Source organism: Saccostrea cucullata, unplaced genomic scaffold (assembly GCF_032062105.1).
Source record: "Saccostrea cucullata isolate Sc308-1 unplaced genomic scaffold, CSIRO_AGI_Scuc_v1 ctg787, whole genome shotgun sequence".
Classification (NCBI taxonomy): domain Eukaryota; kingdom Metazoa; phylum Mollusca; class Bivalvia; order Ostreida; family Ostreidae; genus Saccostrea; species Saccostrea cuccullata.
This window is the reverse complement of record NW_026933448.1, coordinates 459,910-476,508: the sequence shown is the minus strand read 5'-3', so window position 1 is coordinate 476,508 and position 16,599 is coordinate 459,910. Positions and strand designations below refer to the sequence as shown.

At 32.0% G+C, this 16,599-nt stretch overlaps 1 long non-coding RNA gene across 1 annotated transcript; it reads left to right on the top strand.

Moving 5' to 3' along the window:
* The first annotated feature begins 7,539 nt into the window (after window positions 1-7,539).
* Window positions 7,540-11,884, top strand: LOC134238370 (uncharacterized). The gene is made up of 3 exons (XR_009985991.1): window positions 7,540-7,709; window positions 9,415-9,483; window positions 11,481-11,884. It is a non-coding gene; the product is annotated as an uncharacterized LOC134238370 (long non-coding RNA).
* Window positions 11,885-16,599: the final 4,715 nt, after the last annotated feature.

Genomic DNA, 16,599 nt, shown 5'->3' with positions numbered 1-16,599 from the left:
CACTGGTATATGATAAGATTAAAGTTTAGAGTAACTGCACAAAACCTAAATAATACTGTTTAATAGTTAAAGCTGAAAACTGAGTATTGATTTGGGCATTGATTGATGAAATATTAGCCGCGAGTTGGTTCAGTTGGGGACATAATCATTGCATCAAGGTCACAGTATTTTAAATTATTTTTATTGAAAGAAGAATTCCAGACGATATCTTGCAGAGTACAATCATTTTTTTTCAAACGAGCCGTGCATATTTGAAACATTCACACACACTGCATATCATGTCATCACCAACAACGATATTCATTGTTCGTGTTAATATAACTTCATCAAGGCTGCTATTTAACTACACCATATTGTTAAAAAGCAATACACGATACTTGTCTAGCTTTCCGACTGTCCTGTCAACATTAAAAAAAACTTGTCGTGATATATCGTCGGCCATTTATCTATTAAATATACTTACTGATAGTGGATCTAAACTATTCTTCATAAGGAAATATTATTCAGGTGTCATTTTAAATGCAGTTGTCATATGCTAAATAAGGTATATCAATAAGATCGATTCATAAATATAATGCTTGATCACTGAATATTCTTAAACTCAATAGAATTACAAAGAAGATGATGCCTCCAAAAAGCATGTTATGATTTTGGATTGGAGTCAAGCCTTCTCAAGACTTATTAAATTTTATCTATTGTTCATTCGTCGTGCAATTAAAAAAAATTAAATTAGTCCATTATCTCTCATGTTAGACGCTAGTACGTTAATTTGAAATTTTGCATCACATAAAGACAAATGAAATTTCATTTAATACCCGGGCTTTATACACAGTCGTAAACTTATCATCACCCTTTTCTCCAACATTGAAGAACAAACCAAGAAAACACCCAAAAAAACTTTCTTATCCTATGTTTTCCATCGTTTTATATTTGTGCAACAAAGTTTTAATGTATCGGTCTAGGCGCTCAGACCAAATGGTCCTAGATCCAAAAATTGAGTTTATCACTGTTCTCCTCCCAAATGTGAAGTAATAACAAGGTTCTATGGAGGAGAAGGCATAACCTGTAGACTGACCAAACCCGCCGAGAACTATTTTTTCTTTTTAAGGTTTCTTTATAAGGGTTTGCTTTGGCTGCAAATATCCATTAGATCTAGAATGGAACAAAGGATCTCGATTTTTAAGTTGAATGCTCAAATTATTTTTTTTTAAGAATGTTTAAATAAATAGCTTTACTTTTTGATTGAATATAGTTGATCAAATATACAGTGATATTAAGAACAAGGTCTAGGATGCATAGCATTGATTGATTTTGAATTTATTCGTTCGTACTAACAAAGTGTTGTTATCGTAATTATTTTATTTCGAGGTCAATGCAGTAGTTCCATCTTTAACAAACAAAGGTACAATATAATTCAGACATACGGTGTTTGGTATAGAATCGTATGAGAAATGTAATTTTTTGTTTCCATGAAATATTAAAAATTGTGGCAAGGAATTAAGAAAAACACGTCCAATGCTTTTCATCATCTGCATTAGGGACAGCCAATGGGCATAAGAAGTAGATCTATCACACAAAAATATTAATATACAAAAATGATATGCATGTATTTAAGTTTATTTTATTTCTTACATAGTGAAACAGTTAAATTCGGTTATAACGAAGTCACGGGTACCAATAAATTTACTTCGCTATATCCGTTACTCGTTATATTCATATAAGAAATTCGTTAAATTTGTATAGCTGGGGATCAAAAATAACTTCGCTATATCCGTGAATTCGCTATGTCCGTGTTCGTACTATACGAGTTTTGCTTATGGGCAAGAAATCTTATATCTTTTTTGTGGAGTACATGACTAAAAACGTATAAAGTGTTTTATTTTAATTTTAGCATGCCCAGTTGTGATTGTCACCCTGGCTATATCTCTCAATATTTCGGATCATCAGCATTGTTCACAGGCATTGTAGAAACATACTTCAAATCAGTTCTTTCAGCAAGGTGGATAAAAATAGGGATCTATGGAAATGAAACCATTGATATAAACACAAATAAATATTTCGGCAGCAAAAGTCTTCCATATCCAGCACTTGTGATAAATGAAGTGGATTTTGATGACGAAGTCAGCTACCATCTTCAAATCGAAATATCTGGAGGATGGTGCCTTGGCAATTACGTCAGCCTGGATGTCAGAGGAAGTAAGTAAGAGAGAGAGGGAGAGAGAGACAAATGAAAAAATACCCTAAGTTTAATCTAAAAGAAATTGTTTTGAATTCATGTTATCAAATTGACATTAGATCTGATAATTATATATAAAGATAGATAACGAAACATTTTTTTTAATATTATTCAGTATTGAACTTCAGTGAACCTTGTAACATGACAAAGGCATGCAACCAGGAATACTGGCTACAATGTTCACCAAAGTATAATACATGTATGTGTGATAGTGGACGTTATCATAGAAATGAGACTTGTTTCCCCAGTAAGTATCATTCCAGTTAAAATCTGGCAACACTTCATTTATTAGGTTAATCAATGTAATTAATATAACCTATTTCTTTTATTATACAAGGGTATAGCTTGAGGGTGATGTACAGAGAATGGGAGATAACTACATCTAGAATTACAGTCTGGTGGGGCCATCCTTCCGTGAATTCAGACTTAGTACAGTCGTACTCTGTAAGACTGACAGATAATGGGAGAAACACAGATTTAAATGGATTCGCTGGACGAGACACTAACTACACCTTCGATTCAAACTTTACTCGGAGCTATCTGTATTACTGTGAAATCACGTCGACAGTTGTACTTAACAATCCAACAGATATGATTAATGTGAGACAACAATACCATTGGTGATCGGTGAATTTACACAAAATGACATTTCTCTTAATAATTAATCTTAAAAATAGCAAAAGTATGTTAATTTAATAGACATGCAAATTTTTATATAACTATCATATTTCTTAGGTTACATAATTTTGATGTCAAATTATTTGACATCAAAATTATGTAACCTAAGAAATATAATAGTTATATGAAAATTTGCATTGCGATTAAGTTTTCAAAAAAAAAAATTACAGGAAAATTATATTTCAATAGAGTAAAAAAAAATGTTTGTATACTGATATGCATATTATTTGTTAATGAAAAGACGGTTTGCAGATTGGCGTTTTGATGTCCATATGTCATGGTTTATCTTTTGTTTATTTTTATCAGAGCCACTTCCTCCCGGTCCAGTTGACAAAAATGTTAGCTACTTCCACCCGGAAAGACTGTATCTTCGATGGTCCAAGCCAGAAAACAATGCGTATGTATCTAGGTACAAAGTAACTATTCGAGGAACTTCTTACTATGACTGGTTTTACGCGAGTTCAGAACATGGCCGACCAGATTGGAGCCTGGAACAAACTATTCTGTTACAATAGTGGCAACTGCCAGAGGATGGGGAGACTACTACTTTGAGAAATATAGCACAGCGTATACTGAGAGAACAGAAACCCTGCGTATGTATATTTTAAGATAAATTTTCAAGTATAGGTAATTGTAACTCCGGTTGTGGATATATATGCATCAGAATGTCCCTCAGTCTTTTGATACATTTTTGCTAGAGATTATCTCTTAAAGCATTTAATACCCCCTCTCATCCATCCCTTTGAAATAATGCTTCCCATTTGAAATTGAAACTTTCATTTTGATTTCAAGAAAACTAGACTGAAATAAGACAAGTAGAGGTCTTAACGAGGTTTACTCCTCAGCTTTTCAGCAGATTTTTGTTTTGACCTCTATCTTAAAAATTCTACATAATGTTTTAGTTCTTGAAAAGACACTTGCTGTGGCCTTCAACTCAACATTTAGATATATCGATGACCTACAGTCAATAAACAATGGTAATTTTCATTCCTACGTCGATACACTGGATGAAAAGTCTAGTTTCCGCAAAACTGAAACTATGCGGAAACCTTGCTGAGACTTGGCGTTGAAGTTTCCTGTATGGTTTCCGCAATGCGGAAACTATATAATAGTTTCAGCAAGTTTCAGTAGGGTTTGCGTATACTGAAACCATTAGGTTTGTTTCCTAATAGTTTCCGCAAAACGGAAACCAATGTAAAATTTAATGAAACGTCAATTTAACGATACGTTTTAGTTTCAGTAGGTTTCCGTTTCCGGAAACTAATAATTTCGATTCCATATGGTTTCCGCATGCTGAAACCGTACTGAAACTTTTTCTATTTTTTTTTTCAAAAGGGTAGAAAAATCAACTCGTATGCAAATGATCTTTTTACTATTGATTTCGATTCCATATGGTTTCCGCATGCTGAAACCGAACTGAAACTTTTTCTCTTTAACTTTTTTTCAAAAGGGTAGAAAAATCAACTCATATCATCCTTATATTTATTTACACATTTAAAAAAAATGGTTTTATTTTTAAATATCTAATATTTCATATTCAGATTTTGAGATGTGCCTGCTCTGTGTAAACTTACACATACCGATATTGATATCAATGATAAGCATATTATACAAGATCCTTGCTTCATATTAAATGTATAAAAATTGTTTATTTCATATTGTGTCGGAATTCAAAAATATTATTTTTAAACAAAATCGATTCCTCTCACAAGGATTTTCTACATTACCCAACTCAATACTCCCCCTCGGGAATTGATTATTTTGAAAACATACATCATTTTCACAAAACTACGATTACGTTTCATGTAAAGTTGTTTAAAAAGAAAATTAGTGTGTCTTCATGGTGCATGAAATACAGATAATTACGAGAGTGAATATAATCTGAGATAGAAAGGTTTGCATTTATATTCTTTATACATGTTTCTATATATATTTTCCTTAATGAATATCATTTCAATAATTTCAATTTGTTAACAATACATATTGACTAGGAAGCCTTTTTTTGCTATTCATATAACATTGATTTAATATCTACATATATGTATTTTCATTTCCGTCTTCGTAAAAACCGCTGTTTTACAGCATTAAAAATATTACAAGAAAACATGACATTGTCCTGAAAATTTGATGTAATGGTTCCCAGGATTTGCAGCATTTTATGTCAATCTGATTAAAATTAAATCTTCCATTTGTTCCCCAAATGTTTATTTACACGAGGAACTCTTATATGTAAAAAGTCTGCTTTTGTGAAACAATACCCTGGGAGCGAATGGAAAATCTCAAAATTTTAATTAGATTGTATATTATGTGTAGGCGTTTCTTTTTTTTTTCTTTTTAAATTTTGTTTTATTTCATATATCTTGCTTTCGTGATGTTAATTAATGCAATATCACTGAAAACGCGGTATAGTTTTTAGTAATATGTTCAATTATATTCGTATTGAGATGTATAATGTGCTAAATATGTGATATAGAACTCAGTTTTTTAAAAAATAAATTTAAAGTAGTCTGTAAGTTGATAAAATTTTCAATTCTTTACGTTGAACCCCACTCGCGGGCACCTGTCCTCACGTGCCACAGGTGGGGAGACACGTGTCGCGAAGACACCTGCTACCGTGTTGGTGTATTTTTTGTATATTCTATGTGGATTGAGAGGTTTTTCTACCTTAGAGGAACAATGGACTGTGACCAGGCGTAATATATACACGCAGTACATGGTATACACAACTAGCCTTTTCTAATGACACCAATGTTTCTAAACATTCAAAATAAAAAAATCACACTATAAAACTTCACCTAAAATCAAACATGTCATATGTATAATGTGTTATGTAAAATATTTCATACAATGTTTCATATTTAGCATAAGAAGTTTTTATTTTATGTGTTGGTGATTAAAAGAAAATAGACAAACCTCTTAAAGATTTATCTATCAATCTAATATAATAAAATTAATCTATTGGTAAGGAGAATATTTGCTATACCTAGTTCAATAGACTATTTCAAAAATTTCAATATTATTTTACAATTTCTCCACAAAAAAAAATCGGCTATCACAAAAAGAAATCGACAATTAATGGTATTCCTTGTTTGCCACCCTTGTAAACTTCAAATATTGAAAATATTTAGAGGTCAATGAAACGCAACCTAATGAAAACTAAGTCTATTTTATTTCATAACTTTTTTCTATAGGTTATTTCTAAGTACATTATATTAAAACAACGTTTTATTTCTAATTTAGAGTCCAAAACAGAAAAGTGTGAGATTATTACAATAATAAGGAAAAGATAAGTCAATCAATAGCAAAACAATTATTAAAAGCAATTAATAATCCTGGATATAAAGGAATAAAGAAGAATTTACATATGACATGTGTAAAGGACTATGACCACTTCTATTACATGATATCATTTATATAAATTTGCCTGCAAAATTAAGAGTTTCCGTATCTTCTGTATTGAGTGACCAATATTTTTTTGGTTCATCATCTAAAGCTGAGAAGTATGGAGATTTACTATTAATAAACTGAGATATTTTTTTTTGGGGGGGGGGGGGCATGTTTGACGATCATATTATTTTTTTACATGACAATGTTATAAAAACAAAATGAATGTTACATCTACATAATCGATCTTCAGGAGAAATATTGGTAAATCTCCCCACTTCAATTTGTAAGCTGTGACAGGAAATTCCTAGACAAATACAAATAGACTTGTACATTCATGTTGATATTTTCTGAGTAGAAAATTTTCAACAATTGATGAATAATTCTTATAACCCCAATTTTGCTTTTGAGTTGCACATATGTGGTTAATATGCCATCAGCATAACTTTGTTGACTTGTATGCCATTTTCTTTTTTCTTTTCTTTTCTTTTTTTTTTACACAATAATCGAAGTACATGTGTACATGTGACTTTAAATCATTCTATTTGAAAACATTAGGACATTCGATCGGAGTCCATTTCAACAATTACCATAATCATGTAATAAAGGACCTAAAATTTACCCCCTTCGATTCAATTATCAATTTTATTTTATCATTCAAAACTGTTCATTCTGTTGCCATATATATACAAGGACATTTGCATTTAAAACGTAAAAAAAAATTGCCAAAAGAGAAATGCAAAAACTAAACTGAATTTTCCGTAAAGAATTTGAATCACTAGGTGGCGTATCGCGGCAGAATGCTTCTCTCTCATTGGTTAGATTTTCAGAGAAGAAAGAAGGACAAAATGGCGAAGAAAACACCAAGAATTTGCTCAAGAAAAACAACAGAGACGGGAAGATCTTTTGAATCTACACTGAAGAAAGGCACCCCAAACGGCAGATTAGATACAGGTAGTTATTTTTTACAGTTCAGAGCATCTTTATTTTTGTTTTTATCGTCTGAAATCGTAAGAATAATGTTGACCTAAAATGGCGCGTTCCAAAAATTCAAAATGACCATTGTACAGTTGTAATTATTGTGAAAAAGCGCCTTGTAAATCATTCTCAGCTTAGGTTGTTATACATATAATTAACTGCTGTTTAAACGCATTCATGTATTTTGCACCATTGTATTTAACTTTCATGTTTTTCGTTTGAATATTAGAATATGCTATAATTGTATTTTCTGCATCGTCCCGATCATGTAAAATTTACATAATTTAAAAATTACAACGTGTTGTAGTATTCCGGAATTTTAAATGTAGGTTGGTTTTAGAGGATAATATCGTTATGTACTTGTATCCGGTGTTAACTTTTTCATTTGGAAAATCGAAAGATTTGACCCCACGCTTATGTTTTTTCAGAAAAGGTGAGCTTTATTGTTCATTATAGCTGCTGGATGTGTTCAATGTTATTCTCAGAAGTAGTTTCTTGAATCGTACATTTATTTTTTGCTGAATTGTTTTTATTATTGATGGAAGACTGTGCTGCACAGCTGAGGAAGGGGTTCAGTATATTTTTAACATACATGCAATCTAGAATCGTAAATATTAGACATGTTAGAGGGCATCATGATGGGAGAATGCCATCGTGTAGTATTGTATCACTGTGAAATTATGCCAATTTGTACATGTTGTAGTCATGAAAGTAAAATTCCTGAGAACTTGCAGGTTTTTGGGCTATGAAAGTGACTTGATAATTTTCATAATGCCGCACATTATTCAAGTTGAAGTATTTTATTTTCATACCATACATAAGGATTTTAAAGCAAATGTTGAAAGTGAATAAACTATTTATACACAAAGATACATAAGCGGTCATCTTTTCTTACAAGGCATAATTATGATGAATTAAACTTAAAATGATATTTATTTTAAATTAAATTTTAATTTCATGTTGACACATATGCATGTTTTGATCTATATGAAATAAATAAGACTATTTAAGCAACCGAAAACTTGATTTAGTGTGCATGGTTTAATTCTTCATTAGAAATACTTATATTATTTTTGTACCCTGGGCTTCAAATATTAAATGTGGTGCTGCACCGTGCAGTTTCTAAATATAAGAAATCACTTTTAAATCATATTAACCATAAACATGATTCTCTTGATATCAACAGAACAGCTATTGTTTACCTGTGTATAAATTCTGCATTATGATAGACTGGAGCTTGATGAAATGAGCAATTGGCCATTATCAATTTCTTAAGTTGCATGCATTGATATTATATAGTCATATACTAGTATTTGTTTGTTGCTCGTAAAAATTATGATATCCGTTTAGAGAACTTTTTATTCATGTGGATACATCACCAACACAGTCTCTGCTCTCATCCGAGGGAGCGGTCTCTATGTACTACATTGGATTCAGACCCGTGATGTAAGAATCAGCACCTACTTCCCAACTTGAGGCGTGTCGCTCTAACCACTGGGCCACACTGTGTGACCCATTATGAAAATTTGACATAATACTTTTACGTCTATATGACTTCTTAATTTTATTGACTTGATAAAATGACTGATACACAAATAAGATTTTTGTAATCTCTCTGTTTATAGCTGTTTACCATTTGCCATATTTCTATCACTAATTAAATCAATTTTCAACAATGGCCACTAAAGAGTCATAGTTCTGTCTTATTATATATATAGTTATCTGCCCTTGATGCAAAATGGAATAAATAAAATAAAGTATTAAATGGATTATAATTTTGAATCAAAGAAGGCCTACATATCTTAAACAAACATAATTTAGATGTAGTCTTGCTTTTATGAAAAATTGTAACTTATTTAATTTTTCTCACTCTCAGATATAATTGCTTTTCAAGAACTTTTAAATTGTGGTTGTGATAGGACTGCCACTTAAAATTAGACCAGAGTGTGTCCATTTTAAAATGATAAAATTTTCTATCATTTATTTCTTTGTCATGTGTCTATTAGAATTTTAACTGAATGTCAGGTGCAAGGAAATGGACATGCAAGTGGTTTTTGGGACTTTTCCTAGCTCATGCTAAAAACAAAAACAGTTATTAATGTACGGTACTGTACTAATTTGATCTATTTTAATTTCAGATATCCACTGAACAAATCATCTGAAAACTAAGGCTAATAGGAGAGGATGAAGAATACTTCTCTTAAAAGGTATGTTTTAACAGTGAGTAAGAACTTAATATAATTTATGTAGCTCTATTTTAGGAAATTAAGGACTAAAGCATAAAGTTTATGTTTTTATTTTCTATTGTTTTGTTAATCTCACTGTGTCATGTTAAGCTCTCTATTTAGTATTTATCATCATGATCATAGTCAGTGTGTTGTGGGGTTGGGGGTGGGGGGGGGGAGGGGGTTAACATGTAAGCCGCTTTCCTCTACTTTTTAAGTTTTATATAATATATTTATGTTTCCATGAAATAAACAGATGTTAACATTTTCTTAGAAAGTCTCATTTTGCAAGCTACCTACTAAAATTGTATGATTTATTTAAGATAACTATTATCATGATTTTCAGCTTCTCTGCAACCTCTCAACCAATTTCAACCAATTTTGGTGAAGGGGAACAAAATTTATAAATTTTATCCCCCCCCCCCCTGCCCCGCGGGCCTGAGGGGTGGGGCCAAAACCTCTAAAATTCATGCAATCTTTGAAAATCCCCTTCTTCTTTTCCCCTCCTGAACATCAAGCAGTCAAACTGTTGGTATGATTGTAATCGGCATTGAGTCCTCTACCATAATTATGAAATTCATGACCCCAGGGTCAGGGATTCTAGTATTAGGGTGGGTCTTATAGCTCTTTGGAATTAATCAAACCATTTAAGATGAAATAAAACCTATGAAAACATTTAGTAAATTTTGAAATGTGTGGCCCCTGGGTTAGTGGTTCCTGTGGGGGTGGGGTACACAACTGTTGGTTATAAAATGGAATTGCATTGTATCTTTATTACTCTGATCTACCTTTGGGTATTTAGTAACCAAAGTAAGCATGTTAACTAAGTGTATAATTATGATAAACAAAGGTGCGTCTTTCAAAATTGTGAATTTCATGGCTTTTTGTTTAAATTACGAACAAAATTCAATTGAGTGGAAGTTGTCAGGCCTAGGAAAAAAAAATATTTGTTTCCCCTTTCAGGCTGAAAAAATATAGATAGATAGGTAGGTAATTATTTTTTTTTGAAACATTTTTTTTTTTTTGCTTCTTGAATCAAAAAGTGTATAGAAGTAACATTAATGACAAAAGAAATGGTGTTTTCAAGCATTTCTGTGACCTAAAAGAAAGGTAACTCAAACTTCTTTCTGTCTTGAACATGTTGAAAAGCTTGCAAATTTGGAGACTATAATTCCCTGGGTGAAATCTTGCACTTCAAGGGACAAAAGCATTTAAAAAAAATTTAGAGTCGGCACTATATATTAGGGTCGGTCGGGAACAAACATATTTTTTTTCTAGGCTTTACATGATACTCAGGTGACCTATAAGGTCTGTGGGCCTCTAGTTGTTATTCAAATATCATGAATCATGGTCTAAGGGTCTAGGTTAGGGGTACAAAAAATATTTTGATGAACAAGTAAAATGAAGAAAAAAATCCTTAATTTACTCTGAAAATCTTATCAGAAACAAATCCATACATACATATTCAGTACATTTAAATACATAACATTCAAGTTTGTTTATTTCATTATCCCTTATCAAGTTTGTAAAAGAGGCAACTTTAATAAACTAATGAGATTTTACACTTGATGAATTTTTAGATTTTATTTTAAATCATTCTGATCAAAAATGCTGAAAATCTGAAATTAATCAAACAAAGGCTTGTGCTAGAACAGTTTTAGGAACTTTCAGTTTGTCAATCTTATTAAAATTAAATGTTAGATCTGCGCACATATTGGCTAAAATCTAATGGCATCCTGAAGAGTGTCACGTCAGACGTTAAATTCTATTAACCAATCAAATACTCGAATGCAAAAATTATTGTATTTGATTTATTGGAATGAATAAGTCTAGAGTCTGAGTTGTTCTGTATTTGACATTTGACATGACCTTCTATGGATGCTGTTAGATGTTGTGTAGCGAGTATGCAAGAGGATCTAACATGTTGTTTTATTTAGATTGGGATTTTGTTAAACTATATTTTTATATATTTTCAATAGGTTGAGTTAACTGACGAGCAGGTCAATCCAACTTGAACTTGAAGTGCAAGTGGGTCTTCAAAAATGTGGACCACTCAAGGACTTTTCTGTTGGTTGATGATGGACTACAAACTGAATATTTAACAAAGAAATCCACTTTGGTGCTTATTGGCTACTAATGATGTGATCTTGTGCATTTATTATACCAAGTACTTTTACATTTCCTTGATGATACTAGACTTGCATACATACCGAATTCAGGTTTAGTTGATTGATTGCAGTTCTAAGTTCCTCTCACAACATTATATCTCTCATGTATGAGACATCATTAAATGCAGACATTTTCTCTCTCCTCCTGTTGTGACATGAGAGCTCAGACTTAGTTGTAAAAATATTTATGATGCAAGAGAAAATAAATGGCCAAGCCAATGTATGTAAATGTTGATAATGATATTAAATATTCTTTGATAACTAGTGTGAGTGTGTTTTGTTTTTTCCAATATAAAAATTCAGGGGGAAAATGAGTTTTGGTTGAAAAGCTGGGCTAAATTGTATAATTTGTAGTACAGTTTCTGTTGCGGAAACCTATGGTACACCATATGTATTTCAACCGTATACGCATACTGAAACCTTGCGTAAACCTCAAGTTTCAGTTGCGGAAACCTATGGTACACCATATGTATTCCAACCGTATACGCATACTGAAACCTTGCGTAAACCTCAAGTTTCAGCAAGTTTCAGTTGCGGAAACCTATGGTACACCATATGCATTTCAACCATATACGCATACTGAAATCTTGCGTATACCTCAAGTTTCAGCAAGTTTCAGTTGCGGAAACTATTTGGATTCGTGGACACCTTTGGTTTCCGCACTGCGGAAACTTGATGAAACTTGAAGTTTCCGCACTGAAACTTTGCGGAAACTATTAGTAACCTTAAGTTTCCGCAGAGTTTCAGTAGAGTTTCAGCCATGCGGAAACTGTATTTTTCATCCAGTGATACGATATATCATTGGGAGCTTGAGATAAAAGATACAACAGGGTCTGACACATCTGTTTCATACTTGGATATTATACTTGAAAAAAAAACATTATTGGTGAACTAACACCCAAGCTCTAGGATCAACGTGATGCCTTTAACTTTTCTATTGTCAACTTCCCTTACGTATGCAGCAATATACCTTCTTCAGCTGTATATGGAGTTTATATATCTCAGTTGTCTCGATACGCAAGAGCATGCTGTACGTATGAACAATTTCTAAAACGAGATAAATTACTGACAAGCAAGTTGATGAAACAATAACATCAGCAGTCTCGTCTATAGTCATCATTTCGTACATTGTAAGTTCTATGGTCGACACAATGACCATGTCAGCAAATACAATTTATCATTGAGGCAAATGCTGACTGAAGTTTTTCATATTAATTGTTCATCCATTATATATACAATGAACTGACGACGGATTTTTCGTTATTTCCCGATCATGACAAGGAGCACACGGTGGGTGTGACCGACAGGGGATGCTTACTCCCCCATGGCACCTGATCCCACCCTGATGTTTTTTGAGGTCCATGATTGCTCTGCTCCTGTTTTGTATTGTTGTATGGACTTTGGATCTTGAATATTTGTTTGTTATCTCCTTATGTTTCATTTATACTTAAGACTTGATGTTTATCTGATTTATTTTTTTTTTTTGATTTAATAAAGAGATTAATATTGTGAATATGTTATTTTAAAGATATATTGACTATGATGCACTATGCTATAAAAATACATTTGTTCGTAATATTTACCAGCAAATTTAAATCAGGTGAATTCAGTTAGTATATCAAATCTATAGAATCTCCCTACCACCCATAATACTGCGTGTATATTTACAAACAAGAATCCCCGATTAAAACCTCCTGTACACTGATGCAAAATTTTTAATTGTATACATACATGTACATCGCATTTATAAATGATTTGGATAAAAATAAAACACAGACACCGAATCAAAGCGCTATTTAAAAATCAGATACATCAACATAAAACCTTGCAAGAAGTCTAGAAAAGGCTTGACAGGCTATAGATTCTAAATTGTTCAAATCATGACCCCCGGGGGTTGGGCGGGGCCACAATGGGGAATCAAAGTTTAACATAGAAATATATAGGAAAAATCTTTAAAAATCTTCTTCTTAAGAACCACTGAGCCAGAAAAGCTGAAACTTATGTGGAAGCATCCTCAGGTAGTTTAGATTCTAAATTGTTCAAATCATGACCCCGGGGGGTTTGGGGGCCACAATGGGGAATCAAAGTTTTACATAGAAATATATAGGAAATAATCTTTGAAAATCTTCTTCTCAAGAACCACTGGACCAGAAAAGCTGAAACTTATGTGGAAGCACCCTATGGAAGTTTAGAAGCTAAATTGTTCAAATCATGACCCCCGGGGGATGGGCGGGGCCACAATGGGGAATGAAAGTTTTACATAGAAATATATAGGAAAAATCTTTGAAATCTTCTTCTCAAGAACCACTGAGCCAGAAAAGCTAAAACTTATGTGGAAGTATTCTGGGGTAGTGTAGATTTCAAATTGTCTAAATTATGATAAGTTGGTTAGGGTGGGGTCCCAATATGTATTACAAGGGGGAAATCTAGTAAAGAACAGTATGGTCAAAGCTTCTCAGGTGAGCGATGTGGCCCATGGGCCTCTTGTTTTTTTTGTTTTTTTTTGTAATTTTACTTACTGATGTTTATATAATGATAATAGCCACATGTAGATACCCTAGTCTATAGAATTATATATTGTTTAGAACGATGTAATGATTTATAGATATTAAAGAAAGTGTGAAACAAACATATTAGCTTCATATGCTTTATAATTGCATTCTATATGATTAGTTTTTTTCATGTTTTTAAAAACATTTTTTAGCATGTACTGCAAAAAAGGTACGGTACCCAATGTTCTGAAAGCTGCAAATGTGTGATGGAGAATACACGTGATTGTGATGACGTCACGGGAATGTATATCTGTCATGACAAGTGGAGAGGGACTTATTGCGATGATCACGTAGATGACTGTATGAATGGAACTGCTGTTTGCGACCCAAATCTCCAGGACTGCATCAGGAAAAGTGAAGAAAATAGATATTTTTGTTCTTGTCGCTATGGAACCAATGACACCGCTGGTGGAATGTGCTTGTGTAAGAAATAATCTTTCAAATATTTTTAAAGAATCATAATTGGAAAAAAATAAATCGAATTCTCATTTTCCTTCTTTTTTTATTGTAGCTCCAGTACAACCGTATACAACTAGTAAGTAATAAAGCTAAATGTAGTTTTAAATCTCTTTTTTTACTATGATTTTTATTTATCAACATATGAAAAAAAAACTAATCAAAAAGGTATATCAAAATAATTTTGACAAGATTAAGAAATAAAATGAAATATTTTTTACCATCTTGATAAAAGCTGCAAAAAAAAAAATAAAACTAATAAGTAATGTGGCTAAATGTAGTTTTAAATCTCTTTTTCTATGATTTTTATTTATCAACATATGAAAAAAATACTAATCAAAAAGGTATATCAAAATAATTTTGACAAGAATAAGAAATAAAATGAAATATTTTTTTCATATTGATAAAAGCTGCAAAAGAAACCAAGTTTAGGGCAGAAACAACCCTGGCCATTGATATTACACAAGAGGAGTTTCAAGAGAAGACAAAGGCTATTACAGATAATTTATTTAATATAGTGAGTGTTTTAAATAATTTGAAATCTTGTTATAGCTGTGTTCATGTAAATCACACGTGAATAATCTTCAATTCATTTTCAGTTTACTGAACATTTTAGGAAAAGAATACCCGGCTTTAATAAATTAATCATCTTATCTATCAGGTAAAATAAACATTTCAGATACGTGTGTTACTGCTCAAATATTTTGTACATTATAAACTTTCTTTAACATTCATATTCTATATTGTTTGTTTTAAATTTCAACTGTTCAAAGATTCTGGTTTTTAAGTCAAAATAGATTGTAGTCATTTTCATACGTCTCACTGAAAGTTTTGTTTTAGACTTGGAAGTTTGAACATCAAATATGAAATAATTGTAAGAAAAAATGAGACTCCACATGATCAGGCAAGCCAGTATATATGGGCCACAAAACAACTATTGGGAAAATCTGTTGTGTTGGAATCCCTGGACAGAAACAGCACGGTTTCCCTTGTCAATATTGTCAACGAGCAAGAGAAGGGCAAGTTTTTCTGTCATATACTGTGAAATCACTAATTTTCGTGGGGGGTTAATTTTCGTTGTTTAAAAGTACGAAGAGACCCACGAAGTATGTCCACCACGAAATGTAATTTATCTCATATATTACTACTAAACAATTCTTCAACCACGTATTCAAATCCTCCTAAACCAATATGTTTTCCTCAAACCACGAAAATTTGACCCTTTTAAAATATGTGACTTTACAGTATCTTCTGAATTATATCCTGTTAATTAATTCAAAATGTTATGATAAAAGAATAACAATTACTATTGATTGATTTTTCGAATCGGCATGATTTCAATGTCTCTGTGGTTAATTACAGTTGTTAAATGTATTGATCTGTTTTTGTTTTTAAAAAAATGGTAATATAAAAGAAAATTTCAACATAGACAATAAAGATTACATGTCTAATTGTGTTTTACATTTTCACAGAACTGGTATTAGATAATGCGGACAATCAATGTGAATTCCTGCAACACATATTCCCGTGTTCTGATGGAGAGATCTGTGTTCAAACCTCGGATCCTGCTTCTTGTTTGTAAGTTTTCAGAAAAAAGTTAACAGCAATAGGAGGTAATGTATTTATTGTTTCCAGGTTATCCAGCAAAATCATTGAATTTGTTTATGTACACCTATGTACACCAATAAGTGGTCAGTATTTCTTTCCTTTTTTAGAGCCAAAGAAGTACATGGTAAATAATTTATTGGAGAGAAGTATACTTATAATATTCTTACAGCAGTTACATCTTAAATATTTAAAGAGAGTGAGAAGTCATATCTAAAACAAAATTTTTCCGAAACGTTATATAATCAAATTTTCATTTTGTTTTTAAACCAGCTCAGTTATACCTTACTATGTTTATTTGATTACAGATGATGTCG